This window comes from Periplaneta americana, chromosome 15 (assembly GCF_040183065.1).
Source record: "Periplaneta americana isolate PAMFEO1 chromosome 15, P.americana_PAMFEO1_priV1, whole genome shotgun sequence".
NCBI lineage: Eukaryota > Metazoa > Arthropoda > Insecta > Blattodea > Blattidae > Periplaneta > Periplaneta americana.
Window position 1 is genome coordinate 99,372,579 of NC_091131.1, and position 22,688 is coordinate 99,395,266.

Below are 22,688 nucleotides of genomic sequence, written 5' to 3' on the forward strand. Positions count from 1 at the left end.
ATTATTTCATTTTATAAAAAGTACTCCACTCTACATTCTAGCTGCTAGCTAAGAAGTATCATTGCATCATTATTGTGTTCAACTTTAAATTTAATTAATCACTCAGGTATAGATAAAAAGCGTCCCTTGTTAGTTTAACAACTGTCATACTCATTAGTCCCAGCCTCGCGTAATGAACTAGTGATGCAAATTAGAAAATAACACGATGGGAAACTCCAATCTGCAGCACTGAGTGCTACCTCCGGCTTCGTCGCTCATTTCAACACATGTGTAAAATGTAGCCCATTATCGGAAGGTAGCATCTCAATTAGAGTGGATGATAATGACGACTATCCCCTGTATATTCAGTCCAGTGATATGTGTGCGACTGAGTCAGAAATTCGTTCATTATACAAATTACTACTTTTGAATTTATGTTTTTTTTTTTCAATGACTGGCCTTTTTTAGAACCAGCCCTCTGCTTCATTCAATATTCGGGTTTTACGTTACGTCATTCCTCGTATCTGCTTCTATTTAGTTTCAGTGAAACTTCCACTATTTGTTCTTACATTAATATCTTAATTTAAACGAGATGATACTTAGAACTCGTCATCGGACTTAGAAAAACACGCTGCCGGTAGACATACTGTTCTCATCGGCTACAGCTTAGCTAATCCCGAACATTACAGCTGATCAATGCCAGAACGAATCAACAAGTGTACAGTCTCTAAAATTAGTCATATTGACAGAATGACGTGTAATATTCAACAGTGGATTGTTATTTTCTGACGTTCATTGAGTGAACTTCTCTGAGAAATTATCACAGCAATGAAATGCCAGTAAGTTAGAAATACACGTAGCGTCCTGCATTGTTTAATGAGGCGTTTGAAGCTATTACCGCTAGATGGCAGCATTATCCAAGTGTGAAGATCATCGATGTGAGCACAGCGACACATGCGAAGCAAAGAACCAGCAGTTACAAGATGGCGCATCCAAAAAAGAGTGTGTAATTCTCGAGAAACACTCCGAGTACGAATTTATGGACTACAGTTCTGGCATCAAAAGCTATTCGTGAAGATATGTTGTCCGTGTATAATGAGCATTGTCTGTCACGTCAAGCTGTCTAAAATTTGGTGCAGAATAGGTATCTCTGAAGGGCCGACGAACATCGAACACCGAGTCAGTTGACCAGTGGAGATTATCATGGAGGCAAATAAGTAAGAGGTTATGGCTTGATCCAAGTAGGCAGAATGATGGGGACGACATGCTAATCCGGATAGTCACTGATAATGAGTCTTGGGTGCATTTTTACCAGTCTGAGACAAAACCGGCATCAATACTCAGATCAAGTCGTACAAAATGGTACACTCTTGGAGAGGTACAGCTATCTTGAAACTGCTGCTTTTGATGTCATAACGCTTATAATTCGAATGTTGCCGTAACGAACTTTGGTAGGAGTTTGAAGCGTTGGTGCGATAGGAAGTTCCTGATGGATTTCGTTCATTAATATCAACATATGGTTCATATCTTCCACTACGCAAGTAGGTATGCCGGATAGCATAGGTAACGTGCACAGGGGGAAGGGAGGGCGCGCGGATTCCTGGAGTACTATTTCGAGTGCAGAGTGAACTTCGAGAAAGTGCTGTGATTACACGCATTGTCCAATTTAGATGCAATAAATTGCATTACTTTGCTAAATAAATCTATTTTCTCAGACTAATAGTTATATTTAATCAGAATTTTCAATATGGATGTTGTAAGCGCGTAAACAAATATTAGTGGAAAATTAGCGAAACATCGCGTCACTACTTTTTTTTTTTTTCAATTTAATGAAATGAGCCCCAACCCCGCTCATTTCAGTCTCAGGCAGACCACAATTTTACCAAGTCCTTATTTTATTTAGTTTCTTTATTATCAATTTTTATTTGGTTAAACTATTAATTTGCAACTTTATATGATTATTTATTCATTTAATTAATTTATATTTATGAATTTGTTTGTTTAGTTATGTATGTCCTAGTTTTGATTAAGTACTTGATTTATCTGTTTATTTATCTGCTTATACATTATTCATTTAACTATTTACTTATTTATTTATTTGTTGATTAATCATGTGGCACATTTTTTTATTTTTTATATAAGATTGTTTTTTTAATAAGATTGTTTTCAATTTTTTTATAAGATTGTTTTCAATTTTTTTTCCATCACAAGGATATGAGATATCACAGAATACAATTCATTAATTAACAACACAAAACAGAAAAATAAGATCACTGAACAATCTATCTTTTCTAAATTACTTACAGTATTGTATTAAAGGAAGAAGATTACATTTCAGAAAGAGAAAACAGTAATAACATGGTCATTAATTAAATTAAACACTTCGTTTATAACATTTATGTAATAGAGGATTGTAAACATAAATAGATTAGCTGGGCATAGTGTGTTTAAATTATTTTACCTTACTCATATATAATTCAGTAAATTGCCATAAAGTTTTTTCCCGTGTTTCTTATTATAGGCTTTGTACCTCGAACGTTTCAGAATTTCCATAAATTCTTCCATTTCCATTTCCATTTCCCTGTTGTAGTCCATTATTAGGAATACTACATTGCTAATGATCCAAATCACAGCATTATGTTTTTGAGATGGTAAATAATGAAAGTCAGGTTGCGTAATCATGCTAGGTTGTATAGATGTATATGGTGTGTTAAGCCATATACTTATTATGTGTTGAATTTTGTACCAGATTTCCTTAACTTTGTTATATTCAGTTAAACGATGGGTAACAGTATCTATCTGGGCACATATAGAGCATAGCATAGTTTGTGATCTTTTGATTTTATATAATTGGAGGTTCGTTGGATATATATCATGAACAGCTTTAAACCAAGATGTTTTTAGTTTTGCAGGAATCAATTTATTTGTAATATTGGTCCACACTCTATTCCAATTAACCTGGGGGTAGTAAGACATTATTCTCATTGGTTTATCGAACGGGGAAGCGTTACAGACCGTTTCGAGATACAGTTGGTATTTGGTTACCATAGTTTGGAAGTTGTAAACTATTAATACTTTTTAGTATTTGATGTACGTAATCAAAGTCTGTATCATTTTTGGTACCTGACTGGAGGGCGTTTTGGAAGAACGTAAACATTTTAGCTGTTATATTATCCGTCTGTTGTTGTTTTAGGTAACGGGATACTAATAAGAAAGCACATTTAGTTGGAATATATATGAAATCTAATCCTCCTCCTTCTCTTCTCTTAATGGCTGTTGAAAGTGGCACCCTAAATATGACTCCTTTCCAGAGATACCATGTGATTGCTGCTTGTAATTGTCTGGAGTAATTCATGGGAATTGGTATGAATTGAGCCACATACCATAGGAGAGACAATATATAAGTATTAAGGATTAAGATTCTATTGTTTAGACAGTTTTTTCGCGGGTAAGATGTTTCAAGTTTTCCCTTGATCTTTGCTACTATGGGATTCCAATTCAGATCTTGAATTTTATTCCAGTTCGATGAATATATGACACCAAGAATCTTTACCTCGTCTGTTGTGAGAAGTGGAGGACAGTGGGGTGAATTTTCCCATTTCCCAAGTGGTAGAACACGTGATTTAGAAATATTTATATTTAAACCCGAATCTTCTTCAAATTTTGTAGTATTTGCCACATTCTAGGTATTTCTAAGTCATTATATAGTAATATGTTTATATCATCAGCATATGACAGTGTCGTTAGACGGGTATTTTGCAAATTTAATCCTGTTAGACTTTGGTGGAGATATTCTAGTAAAGGTTTAAGTGCAATTACAAAGAGGGACATGGATAAAGGGCAGCCTTGTCGAACTGAACTGAACGGTTTATAGCTATCGGCTTGGAATAATGTCCATTAATTTGTAAGATTGATGAGATTTTTACCTTTTTTTATAAAATTAGTATCAAATCCATATCGTTGAAGTGTATGAAATTGGAAATCATGTCGAATTTTGTCAAATGGTTTTGAGAAATCTATTGAGATTAAGAGGCCCTTGTGTCCCAATTTAGTATGGTATGCTAACAGGTCTCTAATGGCATTTATAGCATCGAAGATTGATCTTGTTTTAACTCCAGGAAATTGAGTTTCATGTATGATATCTTGCAGTATTGATTTAAGACGATTATTAACAATTCGGGCTAAGATTTTATAGTCAGTATTTAGTAGGGTAATCGGCCTATAGTGTTCAGCTGTTTTGGGATGTGGAATCTTTTTTATCAGTACCATTATTCCTTGGCGTTGAGAAGGGCATAACTCCTTTCTGAACTATTTCGTTTAAGACATGTGTGAATTCATCCCCAAGAATGTCCCAATATTGCTGATAAAATTCATTAGTGATGCCATCCGTTCCGGGTGACTTGTTTGCTTTTCCTTGAAAGACTGCTATTTGAACTTCCTCTTTTGTGATTGGTGCATTAAGCTGTTTATTTTGTTCAGGTGTGACATACCTTATTGGATTATGATTAAAAGTTTGAGAAACATGTGCAGATTTATCATCAAACATATCGGTAAAGTACCGATGAAAGATAGTAATTATATCCTTTTGTTTACTATATTCCGTTTTTCCATCTTCGATTTTAGTAACGAAGTGGGAATTGCAGCGTTTTCTTTCCTTTACCAAATGGAAAATGTTCATTTTATCTTCTTCTTCTGCTGAAATAATTTTACTAGTCACTGTTGTTCTCTCCATTCTTCTTCTGTATATTGTTCGTATCTGGGCTTTAATATAACTTAACTTTGCTTGCATGGGAGCATACTGAAAATCGGGAGGTTGCAAATCACGGATACATTGAAATAGAAAATTTAATGTTGTATTCTCATTCCGTTTCCTTTCCAGTCCTCTATATTTGAAGAAAGAAACTAATCTGTTTTTATACATATCCGGCCCACCAGTTAGTTTTCGTTACGTATTGGGCCTGTTTTCTTGTCCATTTTTGCCATTCAATAGTGAAATCTTCTTTTATTGTAATGTCTCGTAACAATTGACTATTGAGTTTCCAAAGTGTTCGTCCACGCGTGAAGGAAATAGGGATTTTAATCAACACAATCAAAGCGTTATGATCTGTAAAAGGGGAGGGAACAATTTCGGAGCTACTGATACTATTTTTTAAATCTGTGGAGACATATATTCTGTCGATACGTGATGCCGACTTGGTAATGTGATACGTAAATCCCGCATTTTTATGCGTCACTCTCCAGACGTCGGTCATATGAAAGTTGTAGATAATGTATTTTAGGGCCGGTGATTTAGGTGTACTACCGGTGCATTCGATGGAATCAAGTACGCAATTGAAATCGCCTCCCATAACATATTTATTGTGTAGTTTCGAGAGTAAATACGTAATGTCTATTGTGAAGAACTCTTCACGCAATTTTCTCTTGTGAGTACCAGAAGGAGCATAAATAGAAAGAAAATGAGTCCCTTGATACTCTCCTAGGATGGCTCTACCACAAGGGAGTTTTTCTATATTTGTCATTTCTATACCCTCTTTTACCATTATTGCTGTGCCTCGTTTATTTATGGCAATATTGCTGTAGGTATTATATCTTTGTCAACTACTTCTTGTATGAGGGCTATTTCTATGACATGAGTATATAAGAAGTGACGGAACATATCCTTCTTCACTGGTGAATATGGTCCACATATGTTAATGGTAGCAATTTTTCGAACTGAAATGTTAGGGTAGGGGTAATTCATAAGTAGATTGGTACTGATAATGTTATTAATAGAAAAGTAATAGCAAAGGAAGGTTAGTGTTGTTATTACAATGGTAATATGGCTACCGAGGTTAACAATTATATGGCTGAGGAAGAAATTTCCTATGAGTGCCATTATAGAACAGCTGGCAAAGAAAAATAGCTTCCATTACACTTATTATTTCCAAATAAGGCACTGACATTTGCAAGGGGATAGCTATAGTCATGCAATTGAAGAGAAAACATTGTTTTCTTTGCGTATATTGTATGCCAGGTTTGGTTAAATTAGCTATTCCTGACGGGTAGGTTCGATATTAATATAAACACTATAATTATAGATACAAGTGAAATTTGAATTATGTATTTCCTGCATAAAGAGTAGCCTATGGCGATATCGTGTGCTTTCAGAATATTATTAAAACCATGGATTTTTGTTGGCGAAGAACTGCCACCGGATTTTAAGGTTGTTACAATCAAACGTGAGCGTCATAAAAAGCATCTAAATATTATAGCATACGATATGCGCCATGTACATACTATACTCTCATTGAATTTGGTATTCCAAGAAACTAGTTCGATTAATTAAAATGTGTCTCAGTGAAACATACAGCAGAGGCCGTATAGGTCAGTTTCTATCTGATGCTTTTCCAAGTCACTGCGGGCTAAAGCAGGGAGATGCACTATCACCTCTACTTTTTAACTTCGCTCTAGAATATGCCATTAGGAAAGTTCAGGATAACAGGCAGGGTTTGGAATTGAACGGGTTACATCAGCTTCTTGTCTATGCGGATGACGTGAATATGTTAGGAGAAAATACACAAACGATTAGGGAAAACACGGAAAATTTACTTGAAGCAAGTAAAGCGATTTGTTTGGAAGTAAATCCCGAAAAGACAAAGTACGAGTATATGATTACGTCTCGTGACCAGAATATTGTACGAAATGGAAATATAAAAATTGGAGATTTATCCTTCGAAGAGGTGGAAAAATTCAAATATCTTGGAGCAACAGTAACAAATATAAATGACACTCGGGAGGAAATTAAACGCAGAATAAATATGGGAAATGCGTGTTATTATTCGGTTGAGAAGCTTTTCTCATCCAGTCTGCTGTCGAAAAATCTGAAAGTTAGAATTTATAAAACAGTTATATTACCGGTTCTTCTGTATGGTTGTGAAACTTGGACTCTCACTCTGAGAGAGGAACATAGGTTAAGGGTATTTGAGAATAAGGTTCTTAGGAAAATATTTGGGGCTAAGGGGGATGAAGTTACAGGAGAATGGAGAAAGTTACACAACACAGAACTGCACGCATTGTATTCTTCACCTGACATAATTAGGAACATTAAATCCAGACGTTTGAGATGGGCAGGGCATGTAGCACGTATAGGCGAATCCAGAAATGCATATAGAGTGTTAGTTGGGAGACCGGAGGGAAAAAGACCTTTAGGGAGACCGAGACGTAGATGGGAGGATAATATTAAAATGGATTTGAGGGAGGTGGGATATGATGATAGAGACTGGATTAATCTTGCACAGGATAGGGACCGCTGGCGGGCTTATGTGAGGGCGGCAATGAACCTTCGGGTTCCTTAAAAGCCATTTGTAAGTAAGTAAGTAAGTATTCAAAAGAGCTTCACGATCCAATTCTACAACATACTATACTAAATAATATGGTACGTTTTCAATGGCACTCTAAATTGAATTCTCTCAGTGGTAATAACCTTTCTACTAACTAAACAGGGCGCCCCATTTTCTACCTTCAGAAATAAATAAATATTACTTCCTACTGATGATTCAATACGATGAGAATCGTTTCATATCATCCGTCTAGCTATACTCTGACTTACAGTTCTGTTTATACAAAACTTTGGTTGATTACGAATTTAATCTGCTTTTCAAGCGCTGGAATAGATGTCCGTCCATGACTGTCTTTAGGAGAAAAAAAGGTAAATAGTGCGAGAAGGGTAGGATGCAATATTCAGAATAGTGGATAAGAGTGTATAGGCTAAAGATACAAAGCTTCTAAACAAATTGACGTAGATTTAGATGTCAACAAGTAATAATAATAATAATAATAATAATAATAATAATAATAATAATAATAATCCGTAGCGCTACAGCCCGTGAAGGGCCTAGACCGACCAGCCGGCTGCTGGCCTCACGCCCACATGCCGAAGCAGAGGTGGACGATCATCCAACCAGAATGGAGGTATCGTGTGGTTAGCACGATGATCCCTCCAGCCGTTATAGCTGGTATTCGCAACCGGATTTTGCTATCTATCGTAGCTCCCCAAGTGCATCACGATGCTGAGTGGACACCGGTCCCATACACTGGCCGAAATTTCATGAGAAAATTTCTTCCCCCATGAGGAATCGAACCAGCGCGCATTCCATAACGCGAGTCCTAGGCAGGATGCCTTAGGCCGCGACGCCACGGCACGGCGCAGGACTCTGTCAACAAGTATTAGTTATAAAAATAACTGAATTTTAAAAATATATTGATATTTTATTTTTGATGCATATAACCTATTTTCTCAGGAACTATAAATGTTAGTAGGATGAAATTTTAAACTTAAGTTGACAAATGTACAATAATTAAACAGACGCACAGTGAGTAGTGTAAGTATATCTATTAGTTTGACCAGAAAAAATATTTCAGATAAAATAACAAAATTAAATCAACATTATTTTAAAAAATCAAGTATATTTTACAACTTGTATTTCTAATAAATCTGCGTCAGTTTGCTTAGAAACCTTGTACCTTTACCCTGTAAAAAATTCAGTACGCTGTATGCAATAGTTTCTGAGATAATTGGTCATTAAACAAGCAAATTTAACAATGTCGGTATAGGGTAGTTAATCTCCTCTTAATCAATTGAAGAGTTCACTGCAAAAAGGAGGAATGTCGAATGTATTGCATTTTGCAGGAAATTCAATTTAAACTTTGACGTTCCCACTCTTGGTGTGGTACACCAATTCTTCAACACGATGTAGGTCTAGAACTATCATCTTTCTTGTAGTGCAACAAAGTGTAATATATTCTACTCCCTTTGATCTATAGTACTGAACCTTCATCTCATTTTTCCAAATTTAGGACATTCCCCCTTTTTGCAGTGGACTCTTCAGTTCTAAATTGCATAAATAACTGTCTTTGATTGCGTGTTCTTGAGAGTGTGCAAACTATTACTGTAGTTACATCCTTAAATGGAAAAAAGTGTTAAGAATAGATTAATTGTAGTGTGTTTGCTATTCTAGGGTGCATTACTTTTGGTTCACTGTTGTCTGCTGAAATCCCTATCAGTGTTACTATTTTTTAATCATTACAGATGCTTTCATATTTAAGGACTGAAGTAGCATAATAACAGATTTAAATAAAAATAAACAATTCAGCAATTCGGTTTATGTAATGGAAGTGTCTAAGTTTTGTCTATTACACCAGTTAACAAGTTTTAAACATGCAGCCACAACTTAAACATTGTGTAAAGCACAATATGGCCTATTGTACTTATCGTTTTGTTCCATCATACTTTGGGTATAGGCTAGTAATAGTAGGATCGGTAGAGCTAGTATCATAGGTAGTCGCATTAGCAACAGCAATGGTAGCGCTAATAGCAGTTGCAGCGTTTGTGCTAGGAGTGACAGAAATTATAGTAGTGCTAGTGGCAGTAGCAGCAGTGCTAGTAACAGTAATACCAGTAGTGATCAAATTTTAGTAGTTTTTTTTTTTATTATTGAACAACATGCTCCATTACAGAGTAATACTACATGTTTTAGATTTTCCGTTTCCTACGATAAATATACATTTTGATACATTGATATTACCTAAGGAAGATAGAGAATTAATACAAATACATATATATGGCTTAACCGAAATAAAAAGAAAAGGAAGTATATATACATGATTGGAAATATTGCAATTGGTTTTTTTTTTAACAAATTGATAATTGTATAAAAATTGAATGATAAATGTGTGTATCCCAGTTATAAATGCATTGCTACAATTGTTCAAAATCTATTGAATTTATAAAGGCAATGAATGGTTGAAGATGAAATTTTACAAGTTGATATTTGTTAGGTGGCCAACTTGCTGTCTTCGAGATGCTGTTTCTTAGAATTCCCCTTTGTTTTCTTAATATTGTGCAATCATACAGCAAGTGATCTACAGTCTGACCTCCACTATTACACGGACATGTTGCACTCTCCAGTAACTTGAATCGATGGAGGTAGGCTCTAGTCATCCCGTGTCCTGTCACCATTGACGTGAAGATGCCTGTAATATTTAATTTCATCTTAAGCCGCTCTTTTACATTAGGAAAGTAGTAGTATTAGGAATATCATTGTACTCAACAGAATGAAAAGTGTCAAGTTAATATTTACGCTTTCATCATTCTGACGTCGAACAGTGGATTCTGATTTAATGAATACTATATTGTCAGGGAATACTAAGAACAGTGCATACGTCAATGACTGCAGACTCAAGCGTGACTAACATTGCGGTTCTGTCACCTTGGGAGGAGGGAAGATGTGTAGTGCATAATAGTGTGAACTTCTCTATTGCGGAATGTGTGGAGCTATGTTTCACGTTACGAATATCTTCTCAGTGGCAGGTAGAATCCATGTGAAGCAAATACACAGGGTTCAAACAAGAGAGTTACATCTTTTGGTAATACAGAGTATGAACCAAAGTAAGTAAAAATATTTTAACAAACGCGAGTCCACAAATCAATTACTTAAAAATTACCAATGTTTTTCTCTTTATCTGATGGGATAGTACATCGAATGTGAAGAGCGAAACGTCTTACATGTGATTACATCTCACTCTAAGAGGACGTCATTTTATAAATTGAAGGGTTAAGAGCCATAGTGGGTCAAGCGCCATTTATTAAAAATGTAGAAAGCAAGGGTTAAAGTTAAGTGATTATCATAGTTTAATGAAGATTGACATATCATTTAGTTTTAATATGCATACTTTACATTATTTCAATTCCCTTCCCTGTCCTCCTTTTCCCTTCCATTCCCTTCCCTTCCCTTCCCTAACACTTCCCTTTCCTTCCCCTTTCCTTTCCTTTCCTATCATTCCACTTTGCTTCCTTTCCTTTCCTCTTTTCTTTCCTCTTTTCTTTCCTCTCCACTTTCCATTCCTTTCCTTTTCCCTTTCCCTTTCCCTTTCCTTTTCCCTTTCCCTTTCCCTTTCCTTTTTTTAACTAGTCACAAGTTAAGAAATGTTATCATTTTGTTGAGTCAGATACGCTTTGCAGGAAAATGAAATGTATAATATTTATCTTATTATTTTATGAAATTGTGTAGTGCAATAAATTGTAATCAAGAATTTTCTGCCGTATTTTACCAGAATATATATATTTTTTGAAGTGACTAAATAGCCAATGAACTTATATTTCAAACTAGTATTGTATTGTATGTCGAGGTAGGCTCGGTTGTAGGGTCGGTGCACAAGCGCATAACATTGAGACAAGTATAGACTGGCTTCAAATCTTTTTGTCCTGACCGTACCACCGTTAATTCAATATTCGTTTTAAGAAGGAAATATTACAAGGTTATTTAATTTTCATACGGTAACTCAAGTGAAGGAATGTTCTTTAATATTGTCACCTATATATATATATATATATATATATATATATATATATATATATATAATTGAATTTAAGTGTAGAATTGTGGTTAACAGTAGAACAGTTGTAAATATTAAGTGAATAATCCATATTAATAATTTGCTATGATATATTAACCCTTCATAAATTCTGCATCCATCTCAGTTATTTTACTTATTTCTATAAACACGGTTCTTATATATACATTATATGATCTGAGTAATCTCAGTTAAATTATTTATTGATAATACCTACAGTTTGTCTCCCATTTACTTTCAATTACGTTTTCCTTTTCTTTTTTCATATTACATCGACAGCACGCTTTAACAGAGGTTGGAAAACAATAATTCTTCGTATAATTTCGACACAGAAAAGAGAATGACGCATGGCCTGTCTTTAAAGCGGACGACACAACGCGGTGTGGAATAACGATATTCGATTTATTGCATTAGACGCGCAAAGTAAAGGATGAACGTTTGTTTACAAGAGTAGATTGCACTTTTAAACACACTTCAGAAACTGATCACGACAGATTTTGTTATAATCCTGTAATATCACATGGGCTGAACATGAATAAGGGTAACAAGATAATAAAATACAATAATCCACTCCAAGAACTGGGCCCATTTTCCAGATACATTTCCGTTCCTACGAGAATTTTCAATCAGAAGTAGTCACCAGAAGAGATAATGCCTGGTCACGTAGTTACCATACAGCAACGGTCATCAGAACACTGTACTCTTGGGCTAGCGTCTCTTACCTGCGGACAAGATACAGACCTATAGTGCATTCGTGGCTGCTGGCGAGTATGCTGTGTCCCTATCCCTTGTGCATGACTGAGCATATTTCCTTACCGTCCATGCACTCTACCCATTTCAGCGAGTGCTGATGACCACTGCCATAGAGCAAGACCATCGCTTTAAGATAGAATAATAGTATGTAGGTTTTTGTTGGTTTTCTGCCAGAGTGTAACATTGGAGATGACGTTTGGCCACCAAATTCCAAGGTGTTCTTCAAGCATCGGTTCATGATGTGACAAAAAGTATGTGCCAATAAGAATCAATAGTGGCATATAATGGGCATATATGGCAATAGACTATAATTAGGGTCAGAACTGTCAATGTAGGTATATCGTGCCTAAGTTAGGATTATTTTCTCTCAAGAAATGGTTTATGTTGGGAGATTATTGGAGCCTGGCCTTCCACTCGGTAGGAGACTCGTGGTCTCTGGGATTTATGGGATTATCTTAGCTATGCTTCCTACTATAATCCCCAAGTACAATGAAGTGCTTTGCGTTAAAGATAGCAGTTAACACAATTACCCTGCAAGACTTTTGAACTTAGCACTTTCGCAAATAAAGAAAGAAATAGGGGTCAGAACCATAATGGGACATGCGCCATATGTTAAAAACGGAGAAAACAAGAGTTAAAATTTAGTGCTTACCACAATGAAAGATAAGGCAAATAATAAAAAGTGTGTACATTAAAACTAAATTATATGTCAATCTTAATTAAATTATGGTATTCACTTAACTTTAATCCTTGCTTTCTAAGTTTTTAATAACTGGCGCTTGGCCCACTATGGCTCTGAACCCTACAAATGATACTGGATATAAATAATATTTCCTCCAAAACATAGAGACCTGGAGTCATATTGGACTGTTCATGCAATATTTCCTCCATCATATAGCTATAAGAAAAAGTATAAAGAATAATCTTCAGGCGAGATTTCGACTTCATGGACATTCTGTGTTTTTGACTTCAAACCAGTAGCTATTACAGTTTCACTAATATTATTATTAAATTTAATATGCATCATTTTCAGATAAATTGATTCGTGCATTACCAAGGAAATATCAAAATCTATATTTTTCGGTATCACAATATATCTGTTTGTACTACATATAATTGAAGATTAAAAGAGAGCTGTAGCACCATCGGTTTACTTCCTTTGAACAGTTTTAATAATGCATTCTTTAAATTAGTTTTATTTGGAATCGCTTTAACTGTGCGGCCATTTCATGACTGTGAACACTGTTAACACATTTGATTACAGCCATCTATCGGTACGTCTAGGAATCACTATGCCATCTAGTGGACACATTTGTATCATCGGTAGGGATCGGAAGTTTAAAAATCACAGAAAAAAATGACCTAGAAATTGACCTTAAATTTATGACAATATGAATTGAAGTTAAAAGATCACTATGATTTTAATAGTAAAATACAAACAAAATGGTGTACTTCCACCTGTGGTGAAAAATACATTGTCACCAAACTCAGTAATTAAATTCATAAAAAACTTTGCTTTGTTTTATTTTTGGAATTTTTTTACGTCTTCATTTGTATGATACAATATAATGACTGCGGGCACTGCGGCTAGAGTATTTGGTCTCTTTTGATGAATGGTAGGGAAGCACGTAACATGTGATGAGGCGTCAAGGCTGATGCAGCCGTAAGGAAAATTCTTGTAAGACGCAATCGTAAGCAAGCTGCATTAGGTACAAGAATATAGACTGACTACACCGTAAAAAATGTCCATTCATAAGCAGAAATGGGCAAAAATGCAACAAAAAGTAAACATGTTCTAAAAATTATCAATAGCCAATAAAAGGCCGAAAAATACATACATAATGCAAACTAAAAGTAGAATTCATTAGTTTGTATTGCATCATACATTGTCTGTGACGCCTCAGAAAAAAGATAGCTATTATTTCATCATCTTCCGAGCCCTAATCATCTGTATGGATTCGTATCTTGAGAAAAATTATCTGTAAGTTTGATGGTGGAAACGCGAAACAATTCAAAATTTCATCTTTAAATAGCTCGATTCGTAGTTAGGTATTTTATACTCAATGAAACAAAGGAAAACCCCGATCAGGTTCGCTGTCCTCGGGATTTGAACGCGGAACCTTCTGAATACAAATCAAGTGTTTACCAATAAGCCACCTTCCTAATAGTGCATCCTAATGAGATTTTAATAACTTTAACAGGCAATATTGTGAAGTATTGTCCTGATCTCTAAGTAGTAAAATAATAATATCATCCTCATGAAGTCCATTGGCGCAAATTTTATTTAAAATGCTGTACTGAAAAATTACTTTTTTTTACGTGTTGAAATTGATATTTCATGTCGTAACATTCGTTATTGAACGATCCAACCATTAATTTTGTTCCAATTTACTGATGATGTAATCTAGTGCCGGAAACAAATTACAACAAAAATAATTCAGGAAACATTAAAACACTCATGTGTCACTTTTATCCAATTCAGGACAAAATATATCTATGTGTAGAGGAAGCAATTACATTGTTCGACTAGTACGTCCTAATATCGTTAGAATTATGTAATACTGTATGAAAATCAAAAACAAAACGATTTTGGAAGTTGTACGGTAGATGTATTTTCTGTCCGTGAGATAAGTTCAGATTCAGTGGAAAACGTCACAATTCTTTAATACGAGTCACGGATATCATGCAAAAACTCAGTAATTACCAAAAGCGAGGAATTTCAAATTTATACACCAGCTCCAGGTTGTTATTTTAAAGTCGTTGTGATATACCTTTGCCTTTTCCTCTGTGATCTGAAAGTGAATTTTGACAAACAATTGCTTCATCTTAGATTTGAAAGTACAAATTAAGTTCATGATTGTATTTCACATCTATATTCAGTCGCCCATTTGTTTTCTAATTTATATTATTTATTTTAGAGTCATTAGACTTGTTTAACCATTCTGTATTCATTTTTCAGTCATTTCGTTATTCGTTAGTTTCGTTAACTATTTTGTTCAGGTATTCATCGTTTCTTATCTTAATTTATTAACTTATTCACTCATCATTTACTTATTCACCTATTCGTTAATTCATTAGTATTTCACTAAGTCATTAATTATTTATTTCTTCATTTTTAGTCCTCTAGCCATTCATTCATTTATTCACATTTTGATTATAAACAGAATTATATTTTAGTAAATAAATAATTAACTATTCACTAATTTACTAATTTCGTAATTATTTATAAATTATTTAACCCATTTGTTTATTTCTTCAGTTTACTAATTAATTGGGTTTTCTATGGCACGCGACACTGAAGTTTCTTGACGCAAAAAGTGGAAAAATTGTTTAATTTTCAGGGTGAAGGTGGTTATGAATGTAAAGAATTCATATAGGACGTCAGTTTGACTTAAAAAATATTAGAAAATACTGTTGCTAAAATTTGGGGGGAAAAAATGTATCATTGTTGGTAACCTAACATTAATAATTTTTAGTAGGTTATTTTACGACGCTTTATCAACATCTTAGGTTATTTAGCGTCTGAATGAGGTGATGATAATGCTGGAGTAATGAGTCCGGGATCCAGCACTGAAAGTTAGCATTTGCTCATATTGGGTTGAGGGAAACCCCCGGAAAAAATATCAACCAGGTAACTTGCTCCGACCGGAAATCGAACCCGGGCCACTTGGTTTCGTGGCCAGACGCGCTAACATTTACTCCATAGGTATGGACTAAAAGTTATTATTTAACACGTGAAATGAAAAGGTAGAACACTTCAAAATGAATAGAAACGCACATTTCACTTCGCTTAGTACATGCAAGGCATATATATATATATATATATATATATATATATATATATATATATATATATATATATATATATACACACACAAGACATACTAAAAGCCTAAACTAACCTAACTTAACCTAACCTGTCACAGATTCGTATATGCGAGACATACTAAAAGTCTAACCTAACCTGTCACGAGTCATATATGCAACGCATACGAAAAGCCTAAACTAACCTAACCTGTCAGTTTCCCGCACAATAGAACTTACAAAACTTCAAGTTGTAAATTACAGTGTTATAGAAAATCCAATTAATTTGTTCACATTACAGTCATTGTTATGCTTTTTATTAAATAATTGACGTATTTATTCACTCATCCTATCATTTATTTAGTCACGTATCAGTAATTTGTTGGTGTTCATTTAATTTGTTTTATTTAATTTTGTTTATTGTCTGTTTGGTTATTCGATAATTCACTCGTTCATTCATTCATTGTTTGATTCATTCATTTATATACTAATTTTTATTTATTTATTTATTTATTATTTATTGATATGTTTATTCATTACTTTCTTTATTTTTTTCTAGTTTATCAAGTAATTAAAACAATCATTCAATATTATATAACAGTCATTAACATATCTAGTTATTCATTCTCCATCCATCCATTTATTTCACCCGTTTAATAATAATAATTATTATTATTAATTTGTATACCGGTATTCTTATAGTTAAATCAATTCATTTATTCGAGCATTCATTATCTTCTTTATTATTATGTTATTTTTAAATAATTTATCTACTACATTGTCACATGTTTAGTAATTTATTTGTCACTTAGTAAATTTGTTCATTATTTAGGTTCTAATTCGTTTATTTATTTCTGTGATGTATTAAGTAATTTACTCATGTAGTCATTATATTCACCGTGAACCCCTTTGCTCCTTAAATTATCATTTATTCATTAAAATATTTGCAAGTTTATTTATATTTTACTTAATAACTTATTTTTAAATTAATTTGTTTTCTTATCTATATAGTGCTCTCACAGAGGTTTTGATTTATCTAAAGAAAATTGAAACTTAAGTGGGATTTAGTTCACTGTTACACGATTAAAAGAAAGTATATAACGATGAGAAGAAATAAAATACCCTAATGCAAAAAAATCCGAAGTAGCGGTGGATGGACGACGTAATGCGAGACGTTACAAGCCTGGGAGTGAGGACTATGGCTGGGGACAGAGTGAAGTGGAGATCTGTTCTGTAACATGACTTCTCGGTCCCTTGAAAGAGCAATTATTCAAGAGTTGGTCCACTCTAAAAATATCATACTCCAAAATCTGCCGTACTCCGAAGTTACCTCGCATCTCTAAAGTCTGCCATGCTCCGAAGTTGCCTCACACACTGAAATCTGCTTGCTCCGAAGTTTCCTTACACTCTGAAGTTGGCATATTCTGATGTTAACCTATACTCTGAAGTCGACCACGCTTCGAAGTTCCCTTACACTCTGAAGTTGACTTGCTCTGAAGTTGCCTCACAGTCTGAAGTCGACCACGCTTCGAAGTTCCCTTACACTCTGAAGTTGTCATGCTCTGAATTTACCTCACACTGAAGTCGACATGCCCCGAAGTTGCCTCACACTCTGAAGGCGGCATGCCCGAAATTGCCTCACACTCTAACTCGGCTTGTTCCGAAGTTGCCTCACACTCTGAAGTCGGCTATACTCCGAAGTTACCTTACACCCTGAAGTTGACATGCTCTGATGTTGCCTCAAACTCTGAAGTCGGCTATGCTCCAAAGTTGCCTCACACTCTGAGGTTGCCATGCTTTCATGTTGCTTCACAGTCTAAAGTCGGCCATGCTCCGAAGTTGCCTCACACTCTGAAGTCGGCCATGCTCCAAAGTTGCCTCACACTCTGAAGTCGGCTATGGTCCAAAGTTGCCTCACACTCTGAGGTTGCCATGCTTTGATGTTGCCTCACAGTCTAAAGTCGGCCATGCTCCAATGTTGCCTCACACTCTGAAGTCGGTCATGCTCCAATGTTGCCTCACACACTGAAGTCGGCCATGCTCCAAAGTTGCCTCACACTCTGAAGTCGGCTATGCTCCAAAGTTGCCTCACACTCTGAGGTTGCCATGCTTTGATGTTGCCTCACAGTCTAAAGTCGGCCATGCTCCGAAGTTGCTTCACACTCTGCATCTATATGATATTATTGATTATTTGATCATACTGAATTCTCTGTTACTGTTATTATAGATCTAATTGTCTAACAGTACGTTACTGTTGGTTCCTGGTCGCCAAAGTCACTCATATGAGTGCGCTCCTATGTGATGACTAGACATCGGATTTTTAGGCACTAAAAATTGCAGTTTTAGGCGCCTAAAATAAGCTCAAAATTTGTAAAATTAGGCTCTATTTTAATGAAAATAGGCATTTTAGGCACATCAAGGTATCATACTTATTTCTTTCACTGAAATTTTTAGTTATACACTAAAATACGCACAAAAAAGTATGTTTAAACATTAAAAAAGAATACTATATTATATTTATAAACAGAGCTGCACAAATTTAATATATTGAAACTAATGAAATAATGATTATTGATATCAAGATTACTCATTTTAAGTTATTGAAATTCAGTTCCATGCTCAGACTTTATTATAATTATCTGCACACTACACCACCAGAATGTTTTCTAAATTCTCCACAGTTAACCTTTGCCTTTTGTCACTGAGAATCATTTTGAAAGCATAAAAACTTCTTTCAACCGAAACTGATGTGAGAGGCGCAAATTTTAAATTAGGTACAATAGAAACATCAATACTTACTGGAACATTTACACTTTCCCCCGATATCACTCTTGATACTTTTTCCAACAATGAAAATCCTACATTCTTATTTAATACGTTGTCCCACTTATTTTTAACTTTTTTCCCAGTTTCGCCCAAAGCAGAATGTATGTTCACTTGAGCTTCTTTTACTATTGCTATTTGGCTACAAAGAGATTGTTTTTCACGTTCTAATTGTTCAATGCTTGCAGGTATGAAAGAAAAGTTTGATGTTATGTAGGCAATATCGTTTTTCACTCGTGAGTCATTCAGACAATCTTTCACTGCTTTCACACACGCTGCACTATCAGTTTCAGGTAATTTATCAATAACTGTGACCACTTCTTTAAAATACTTAGAATAATACACCACTGATTGAATCCAGGTTCCCCATCGTGTAACAACCGGCTGAGATGGGAGTGGGATATGTGGAAATTTCTCTCTGAATATTGAAATCCTGGATGGGGCTTTACAAAAACATTTTTTTGTGTTAGAAATAAACGAATTGACAAGAGGAAATTCATTCCGGATTGTTTCAGAAACCCTGTGAAGGCCATGTGCTAGACAGATTACATGCGTGAGGTTAGGATAAAATGTTTTAAGAAGTGGAGCTGCAGCAACCATGTATGAGGCAGCATCAGTACAAAACAACAGAACTTTAGAATCGTCTATATTACCTGAGTATAAAGACTGTAGGCCTTTATTTACAAAATAAGCAATGGCTTGGCTATTCACTTTCGAAAGTTCCTTAACACATACGAGGTGTGGAATCGAAGGTCCATCAGGACTAAGTTTTCCTACTACCATATTTGCTATATAGGATCTGAGGTTTCATCCACAGAGACCCATATGTAAGAATCACCTATATCCTCCCGAATGGAAGCTAAAGTTTCATTGTATATTCTGTCTAAGTAATTTTTTCTTAGGGTCGACTCAGATGGGATATTTTGTTTGCAGTATTTTTGTAAAAACTGTCTTAAAACCGGATTTTCAATTGCATTCCAGGGAATGTTAGCAGCAACAAACGCTCTGGTTAAATCAGCATAGAAATTGCTGCTCAGATTGGATGAAGTAGGCTGTGTTAGTAAAGTTTGTTGCAGTTGATTTTTCTGCTGAGCTTTAGCCTTATGAGCCGCTCCTTGCACATGCTGCTTTTGGTGGCACTTCTTTTCTTGCGAAATATAAAAATGTAAAGTAAACTGAATTAAAATAAAATCCTAATTGTTGTATTGCCGTATTTCTATCACAAAGTTAGTGGGTTCGAACAATCAAAATTTTAATGACCTGCAAATACTTTAACTATCGGAATTTAAAAGGTTAAAGTGTAGTGGTCTTAAAAAGAATTATACCTCAGGATAGCTCAGTCAATGTATAAATATTATAGGCCTACTCATTAAAATTAATAGACTTTATATATTTCAACTATTGTTACATACCTGTTTGCTACAAGTCTTGCAAAATATTATTTTTCCATCATAAGTGAATTCTGAATATTCTGTTAGCCATTGCCGGATCAATGTAGATTTTGCACTTATATTTTTCGGCATTATCGCGTTAAACTTCACAGGAAAACGTCCTACCGCTCAAAACTTCTCAACACAAATAAGGTGAGGGAAAGAGCAACTGTTAACGAGCATTCAAATGAACCGTTGTTATTGAGATTCAATTGGACAAAAATACAAAGTTCCACTTATTGTTGCATTTCCTGGTAGTGTTAACACTAGGAGGGCCATTCTTTTAAATATTTTGTAACGGTTTACCCTCCTAATTCGCAGTTTTACGACTTTTCATAAATATTTCAAAAACACTCTTTCTCCAAAAATTGTGATTTTATGACACTCTGAAGGGCAGTACAGCTAATCGGTTTCAGACCGAAAACAGTCATTTTTATAGTATAGTATATCTCTGAATCGGTAGCAGCACATGTTGTGATTGTTGCCTGCTTCAAAACTAAGGTTGGTTCTTTGTCGGCATTTATGCCTCCAAACATGTTAAATTCGGTGAAATCTATTGCGAGTGTCGTGAGATTCAAAACATTTTGTTTCCTTTATCAATGGTTTCATGGCCGGTGTGAAGCAAACTTTCCACTTTTTAAATGCCTTAAATTTCGCAGTGAATGCATGTATAAATTATAAAAAGTAAGAGTAAAATGCGAAACTTTACAGTGAGTTAGGCGTTTTTAGGCGAATATTAACAAATTAGGCTCTAATAACCGTTTTAGGGCATTTCAGGGCACTATAAATCTCTTTGAATACCTTTCAATTTCCATGAAACACAAATATTAATAATTATTTTTACTTTTCTCCTAAAGAAACAAAATAGGCATTTGCCCTAGAATCCGATGTCTGGTGATGACATAATATAATATGTCGAAACAAGGAGTAAGCCAAAAAGGGAAAAACCAAAGGACAGGAGTTTGATCCGGTGCTATGGATGAAGCCCCGGCGTAATTCAGTGGTAGAATCCTCACTGCGTAGAACCGAGGGTCCTGGATTCGATTCCCAGTGCCGGAGTGAATTTTCTCCATTATTAAAAAAATAATCACACTCTGGAGTTGGCACATTCTTAACTAGGCAGTAGGCACATGCTTAATTGACATACTCTTAAGTCAACCTACTCTACAAAGTTCACTCCCTCTGAAGCTTGTCCTTCAAAATTCACTTAATTAAAATATAATTTATAAAAAAAGTTCATTAGATCATAAATTCGGTTATTAATTCAATATTTGATATATAACATATATTTCCTGTTTATTCATTATGATCTATGATAGGTTTTGTATTCGTCCTCATTTTCCGATTGAATTAATAATTCTGGCATTAAAATTATGGTTCTCTGAATCAAGAAGTTTTTGCAATTGAAGTAGACTATATCGACCAGTCATACGAGCGTTTCTGTAATGAGTTAACAAAAACTAACGGCGTACATTTGCATGATTTAGCAATTATACAACAGACAAATGTCGTGAAACGTATGAATACATTCCAATAGCACGTGTTTCCGCATTTTCCTGCACATTGTTTTCCCTTCTTTTTCAGGATTACAAGTGATAACACAGAGACTTCTGAATTGGTTTTCGGATTACTGTGAGATCAGCCGTTGGACGCGAGGATCGACAGAGCGAGAGAAATACTGCCACACTGCACAGCACATTTATCTTTATTCTCCATCTAGTGAGCGAACTTTCCAATAGATTAAGATGTTGGAAATTGAAGATGGCAACTGCTTTGCTGCAGATAAGGTTCAAAAAATTTATTATCGTCTACGGACCAAGTTGTGTTGATGTAATTTATATCATGTACAAACAGTATGGAAGCTAATATCGATGTTACACGATGGGCCCAAATTTAAACTGAAGTGATATATGGCCTGAATTATAAAACTGCCTGGTGTAATAGAGAAAGATTGAAACCTTCACACTGGCTTTAATCATCAAGTGAAGAATTATTACAGGAGTTATTCAAACTTCTTTAACCTTTCATTGATTAACTTGCCTATACATTTAAATCTAAGGAGTATGTCTTTTTCACATTGTTTTTACAAATACGGATAAAGTAAGTTAAGCAATGTTAAGATAAAATAGTAACGTAGAGACAAGTTAAGGAAAGGTATAAAATGACACAAGAATGATCTAGGCAAGATATGATGGAGTGAGACAAAGCAAAACAGGACAAGGTGAATAAACATAAAGTAACTTAAGACTATATGAAAAAAAAAGTAGGGAGAGACAAGTAGAGTAAAATAAAATAAGGCAAGACAAGATGAATTAAAATAAAGTAAGTCAGCAGAATGTAAAGTAAAATTAGTTGACAATAAAGATGCAGTAAAATAAAGCAAGACAAGCCCATATGAAATAAGAAAAAGCAAGGCAATTTAGTTGTCTAGTCGAAGTAAGATAAATCAAAACGAGAAAAGATAGAGTATTTTTTGTTCTTTATATACGATAAGTTGCAATACAATCT

General features: G+C 34.8%; 1 protein-coding gene across 1 annotated transcript in view; it reads left to right on the plus strand.

The window, feature by feature from the left end:
- The window catches only part of LOC138715652 (uncharacterized), a 550,339-nt gene extending 528,436 nt beyond the window's left edge, over positions 1-21,903 (plus strand). Inside the window, exon 5 of the transcript XR_011336530.1 lies at positions 21,765-21,903. The gene's annotated coding sequence lies outside the window, so the exon portion shown is untranslated. The remainder of the gene's footprint in view (positions 1-21,764) is intronic.
- Positions 21,904-22,688: the final 785 nt, after the last annotated feature.